The following is a 7,789-nucleotide window of genomic DNA, read 5'->3' on the forward strand; positions in this document are numbered from 1 at the left end:
TAACGGCAATAACTAACATATCAAGATCGAATTTCAAGCGTACGTGTGGGTAGTCTCCCTCGCAGCCGTTTTTTTTGGATGTCACGCAACGCTCCCCCAAAAGAACGGCTGCTGACAACCGAACTACATTCCTTTCTCCGAATTGCCCAATCACAGCTCGGGTTCCATTTTCAGGAACCTTTTCGCACCAGAGTCACCTTTTGAGACGCGTCCAATCAGATATCCTTTTCTATCGCGATCCTCATGTGGAAAACACAAGACAAATGGCGGTGCTTGAAAGGGCTTTTCGCAAAGCGTCGTCAAAGTTCAAAATTTTCGAGCTTAAAGCTCACCAGAAGCTTGCGATTAAAAACGTTTTAGTCGAGAAAGAAGATGTTTTTGTTAAGTTGCCTATCGGATCCGGGAAATCGTTAATATATCAAGCACTTCCGCTCGTGTTTGACCATGTTACTGATGAAAGTGGTCATATTATTGTTATTGTTGTTGCGTTGTACCAACGTGCGGAAACATTCGATAATTCGGGCCGCTTTCCTGTACCGGTGATAAGAAGCCACGAACATAACTAATCGGGTTCGCTCCAGCTAGCAGCGGACTGGCAAATGAAGAAGTACAAGTAGTGTAGGAGACGTTGGCCGACCTAAATTGCAGTGTTCTCGAAGCTTCGCCCTGTTTGTTGACGGCAAGCACGCGCTTTTTTCCCCCTGATCCCCATCTGTAGGTCGAAGCAAGCGTTTAGCCCTTGGCCTAGATTGAAAGACGTCTTGTTTTTCCATTTGATTATTGATTTAATTTACTGTTTCTTATATCTTCTGACTTTTATAATCTGTAGTAACCTCTTGAAATAGTGCGAATAAAGAGTTTCAGTTTAGTTTTTAGCTTCTTCTACTTTCTCAGTTGCTCGCTGAAACTTTAACAACCGCTCAAACAATCTAGCGTTCGTGTCGTTGGCGTAGCAGTTGACGTCTATGTTAAGCGTAGATTCTATAATTTCAACGAAATTGTGAGAAGTTTTCCCAAAAATATATATTCTATCTTTACCAGGGCACAACGATGAACATGTGAAACATTTCGAGCTCTCGTTGACAAATTTCTTCAGTGTTTCTTCCAACATCCACATTTTCGCGTGAAACCTTACGTCATTCAGATTTTCTGGTATGTGATTGGTCTGTTCAATAGACCGCGACCAAACCGCAAGGACAATGAGAAAGGAATGTAGTTCGGTTGTCAGCAGCCGTTCTTTTGGGGGAGCGTTGCGTGACATCCAAAAAAAACGACTGCGAGGGAGACCAACGTGTGGGCCGTTTCTTAATTTTTTTATAATTTTTCCTATTTTACAGTTAACTGGTGACACCGCACGCGTTCCAAAGCAAGTCGCCAAAACAGCGCTAAAAGGACCGTTGGCAACAAAGCGGCTACGGAAAAAAGGTAAGGAGACTTCACATGTTTCATTCCTCGCTTTTATGATCCATTTAAAATTGTTCTTATTTTTATATATTTTTTAATTTGTCGTTTTTTAACTGCCCACACTTGTGCTTGAAATTCGATTTTAACATGTTAGTTATTGCGTTAATGAACTTTACACCACAAAGTCACACACAGTTCGCTTGGGCTGCCTGTGCCTTGACCTAAATGCTCCACAGGGCAAGGTCAAAGTCTTAGGCGTCATTCAAGACGCGTGATCCCCCAACGTCGTGTCGAAATCTAACTCTTCGTTTTTGTAACTCTTTCGAGGTTATTCCGATGTGTTTCACTTGGAAAATTCTGGCGAACTATTCAGGGACTATATAATAATAATAATAATAATAATAATAATAATAATAATAATAATAATAATGGTCTGTATTAAAAGCAATAATGCATCAACCGTGTCATATCAATACAAACAGCGTTAAAGGAGAAAGAAAGAAAAATTAACCGTCATGCGCTCACGTTCTCGAGATAACCTAAAGTTTGGTTATTTCATGTTGTTGTTTTGCCGAGAACGGCAAAGAAATGTACCAAAATGTTAAACGCACGTGCAGGGCGATTGTTTTTGCTCATTAAGCCTATTGTTTTCTGCCGTTACCATCGCCGTCGTCGTTGCTAAAGCTCCTTGTTAACAATTGCGTTAAGCGGCTATTCGAGATCAGTGGAGGCGCGTGATTGCCGCTCAGATCGAATAGAAACCGAAACCCAATTAGGTTGAAAAACCGAAAACCGCATCGGATATCAAATCCGAAAACCAGTTAATATTTTTCACGAAAACCGAAAACCGAAAACCAAATGCTTAAGAACGGAAAATCCGCATACCGCAATAAATACCAAAACCAAAAAACCGACGTTTTTAGCACAAAAACCGATAAACCGAACTAAGAGATAGCCAAAACCGCAAATCCCAATGTCCCCCTCCTTAGGGGCCGACAATTTAACTTTTGAGGGGGGGTGGGTGATTTCTGGTCATCAAGAAAATTTTTTCAAGCAATCTGTTGGGCAGGATATTTTTTTCCGTTCTAAATGCTCTTTTATTTTTGTTACATTTGGGCTGCATGCAATTTTTTTCTTCCAACAAGCAATTGGAGGAAATTTTTTTTCAAAATCACCCACCCCCCTGCTTGCATCCATAACTCAAATAGTGTACGCTGTGGTGTTTAACATTTGTTGAATAGTGCTGATTGCAATAAGAAACTTGCTTTGGAGTTAAGCAGGTTGTATTTTGTTGTGGAGAGCATGGAAAATATCCCACAAAGCTTGGATTGTAGTCTTGCTAGGAAAGAAAATTTATCTAACTAGAACCTTTTGTTAAGTTTAATGGTAAGAAGTGTATTTCTTCAATTCGCAGGAGAGTGAGTGAACCTCATTGCAATAATAACCACATTTTTGAAAATTATTAACAACTAAAGTTGTTTAAAAAATGGATATTGCGAAGAATGGGTTCTTAATTATTATGATTTAAGAGACTCTGAATCACCCCTGAATCACACATTAAAGTTCATATAAACCGATGATTTTTATGTTTTCTAAGAAAATTGTAACTATCTTTAAATACGGTTTGATAAAAATAAAATCAAAAATTCAAATTTTAGTATGTTTTTGAGGCTATCAAAGTTGAGAAAAAAAGACTATTTGGGTTTCCTGTCGTTTTTATACCGGGACATTGGTCTCAATGGTAGCCTGGACGACTGATGACGTAGCAGCCGTAAGAGCATCTTTGTTCGTCTGGAGAGAATACTTGAGAAAGTTTGTTGTCGAAGTTATATTCGCGTCAGTTTATTAGTCGATAGTTCAACCTTTTCACAGCGAAAAGTTACCACTTGCTACGACCGGCGCCAAACGTTTCCCGGACGCTACGTCATCAGCTCGATGAGGCTCATTCGTCACCAGTCCCTCTTGGTCTCCCGGTAGAACTGCTGAGTGCGAACGCAAAACACCGAAAATACATCTAAAATTTTAAAAATTAGAGTTTTGGGGGAAAATTCGTGTTCTTTAATGCTTAAACTTGCTCCTATAAAAATTAAAAAAAATCTTTTATATGCACTTTAAGGGTCAGGAGAATAAAGGAAACGATCACCAGCTAAAGAAGCTCTCGATTGTTAAACAAATTCTCCTTGTCAGCACCATGCATGGGAGATGAATACAGAACGGTTTGGAGAATATGTATACAGATCTTAATTTTGATGTTGTTTGATAGTATATCTTTATCAAAAATGATAACAATAAGTGAAAACTAACCTTTTGTCTCCTCTAGTGGTTCTTATATTTGATGAAGCTTTTCATTCAAGCTTAAAGATGTTCTCACTCTCTAGAATATGAAGGTATTGGTTTGTCCAAAGAAAATTTAGCACCATATGCTCTTTTCCCAGGTTATTCTCGAGGAGTGGCTGTTCTATCAATACTACATCCCTTACTCAATCTTTTCTATATTCTCATAACCTGTACGCTTAAAAGAGTTTTAAGCGGTAAGGAAAATTGTCGTACTGAATATTACTGATAGTCAAATGTTTAACACTGTTTTTCCTCATTGCCATTTGAGATATGTTACAGGTTTAATACTCTCTTGAAATGAAACCTGCCAATCGTCCACACTAGTAATGCAATCAGGGAATGTTTTGGCATCGAGTAAACAAAGTTGAACTCAACCTTAACTAATTTGAAATATAGGAGTGAAGCGTTGATTTTATAAGGAAATATCTCATCTGTATTTTAATAATGGTAATTGAACTGAGTGGAGTGCAATTTGGGCTGAAATCATACACGTGATTTCAAAATCGAACGAGCGCGCAGTGCGAGTTCGATTTGAATCACCCAAATGCAGGACTTGGTCAATTCAAATATTTTATTGATGCAGTACTGAGCCGGTTTTTAAATAAAAAGCGGAACCAGAAATGTTTTTACATCTTATTTTGTATGCAAAACAGAAAGACTTTGACGTCATGTGTCAAAAACTCAGTCAAGCGTAAAATGATGCGATTTACTTTACTTTACTTTACTTTAATCATTTTCTCAACAAGCTTAACATATATACAAGGCTGAGGGGAAGGCCAAGAAACAGGAAAGGGTTCCCTTACAAAAGGTCACCCAAAAAAGAAAAACACTACACATACCTATATATATTTGTAATAATATAATAATAATAATAACAATAATAATAATAAGTTAGGTTAATTCAGTGTCTAACTGGTATAAATAAGCCTTACGAAGACTCTTAAAATCAGAAAGAGATTCAGACTTTCTGACATGCACAGGTAAACAATTCCAGGCTTTAACTGTTCTATGGAAATAGGAATATTTTAGCATGTTTCTTCTCGCATATTGAGTTTTAAATGACAAATCAGCATTTCTTAGTTCATATGCTGCATTTTTTCTGGAAATAATAAAACTAGATAAGTTAATATTTAAAAGTCCCTTTAAACATTTGTAAAAGAAGATCAAGTCAAGTAGAGTCCTTCTAGACTTAAGGGTTAGAAGATGGAGAGATTTCAACCGCTCCATGTAAGATCTTCCTTTGATCATGAGTCGCGTGGCTCGTCTCTGAACGCTTTCAATCATGTCCTGCAAAAAGGCTTGGTGAGGGGACCAGATTTCACAGGCGTATTCAAGGTGAGGCCGCACAAGGTGTACGTAAAGCTTGCGAATCACAGCAGATTGTGTCTGATTTCCACATGTCCGTTTAATCAGCCGCAGGATCTTATTTGCAGAATTCACTTTTGTAAAGATGTGGTCATGCCATGTTAGTGTGTGATGTAGCATTATACCTAGATCTTTTTCCGTGTCAGATAGGAGTACTTGTTTCGTACCAAGATGATAGATATTGTGGATTGGTTTTTTTCTTCCTTGTTATACAGAGCTGTTTGCATTTCTGTGAATTAAAGTTCATTTCCCATAGTTTACTCCAATCATGTAGAGCTGACAGATCGTTTTGGAGGGTGTAACAATCATTAAGGTCGTTTATCACCCTGGCACACTTTGCATCATCTGCATAGAGGGGAAGACTGGTACCAGTAGAAAGGTTTTTCGCAATTCATTTACATATACAAGAAATAGAATGGGGCCAATGATAGATCCCTGAGGAACTCCGGAAGTAACTGGCTTCCAGTTTGACGCAATGCCTTCGATGAGGGTTCTATGACGTCTGTTTGTAGCTTTTGCCATGTCCAGGTATATGACATCAGTTTGACCACTCGAGTCAAGTGTTTTTGCCAGTGAATGAATATATTGAACAAGTTGGGTAACGCAGGATTTGTTTTCTGAAAGCATGTTGTTCTGGGTGAAGAAGGTCTTCGACATGGCTGTAAATGTGGGTATGGACACATCTTTCAAGTCCTTTTGACATAATGGACAAAAGTGAGATACCTCTATAATTGGTAATTACATCTTTTTGACCAGATTTAAAAACAGGGGTGAGATTTGAGTCTTTCCATTTCTCTGGGAAAACACCACTTGTTAATGACTGGTTGAACATTGATGTAACCGAGTCACTTACTTCAGAAGAAAACTCTTTCAAGAGCCTGGCAGTTATGCCATCTGGTCCAGGACTTTTTGATGGGTCCAGGTTTTCGAAGATGGATTTTACCTCAGTGTTGAGGGGTTTTACCACTCGCTTGGCAAATTAACAAGAGGTACTGAGACTCTGTAATTTTCTTCTTTATTCTCTCTCTTGTTCCACTGCTTATTTCTACTAATTTCAGCAAGGAGTGCTCCAGTATTAAATACAAAAATCACAGACATGTTTGGGTTAGCTAACCGTGGGAACTTCCAAAACAGGATGTTTAGCGTGGGTAAAACTCAAGGTCAGTTTTACCAACTCAAACATGACCACCTAGCAAACTAGTTATCTTAAACCATAACAAGGGATTAAAATGTCTAGCACGGTAAGTGCTGAGCCAAGTTCAAGCACACACTAAAAATAAATGATCAAAACTATAGATTCATCAAAATAGCACGTAGGGGCGAAAAGGCGAGACTTAATAAAACAAAAGGTAAACCTAAAAATGCTTGAAATAACGAGCCTTGAAAACGCTCTACAACATTCCTCCCCGCCTAAATTAAGCATCGTCCTCGATGCGGACGGTAGGGAAACATTACATGGAAAAGTTAACTTATCTAATACAAAATAATTAAATTTTTTTTTTTGCTGTTTGTTTTGTTTTGTTTTGTTTTGTTTTTTAATTAATTCAATTTATACCTATCAGCTCGGTCACAACCCAGTCGAACGGTTGTTAACTAACTGCCTAAAGTGGTCTATGCTATCTGCTAACAAGAGATCGCCAAAAACGAAAATCCCATCGTACTCGCGCGACGCGTGAACTAAAAGGCTACGGGCTACTGAAAGGTAATTCCTCATTTTCAAAGTGAACATTACCGCACAAAGCTGATTTTCTTCGTACAAGGGGTAAAAATTATCAGAAAGGGGGGCCCGAAAGACATGAGTTAATAACTGTTCATGAACCATGAAGTAATGACTAATATTGACAAATTCAACTAGGTCATCAGTGTCCCAATCAATGGCGCGTCCGCGGCCAGAAAAGAAACTTAAGAATAAATCAAATGTTTGCCATGGAAAATATTGGTCTACATGGAATACGGGAGTGACCTGTTCCAGGGGCTTACTCTCACATCGATGTTTGAAGGTTGCGAACAACCCGCTAACCGACGCTAGCTGGATGGCAGTTAATTCATCTAATACTCGGGAAAAATGAACTAAAGTTAAAGTTATTATATAATTTATTATCGAAATAGAAATAGTTTAGTTCAGTTCAGTTCCTTGAATGACTTGTCTTGGATAGTCTTTACTCCTTTTCTCTCCGGGTTTGTGTGTTGTACGACTTTCTTCTGCGGATGTTGTTTTCAGACGGTTGATCCTTCTGTGCTTTGAACAATGTGTGCAGGTTTTATGTTGGTGACTCTCTGCAACTGCTGTTGGCAAGGTAGGTGGGCTGGCAGGTGTGGAGTGTCGCACAGATATTCTGGAGATGCACCGGCAAAGAATACAGAATACACTGAAATTCACTACTGATAGACCAAGTGCAATGAACGTAATATACTCGATGTAAGTGAACTGAGTAGTTTCCTCTATCTGATCAATCAAACTGTCTGCCTTCTGCAAAGCGCCACTGAGCTGGCTATCATAAAGTTGAAACAACTCATCGAAGTTGTCGATCACTGTATGATTAATCTTGATAGGTGGTGGGATGGTCAATGACTTATGATGTAACTTCAATGTAGGAAAATCATCTGAGTTGGGATCCCACTGAACATAAGAAAGTGTGTCCGTTGAAAATAAAGGTATAGTCTTTGGGGACAAGTGCCCAAA

This window comes from Stylophora pistillata, chromosome 14, assembly GCF_964205215.1.
Source record: "Stylophora pistillata chromosome 14, jaStyPist1.2, whole genome shotgun sequence".
NCBI lineage: Eukaryota > Metazoa > Cnidaria > Anthozoa > Scleractinia > Pocilloporidae > Stylophora > Stylophora pistillata.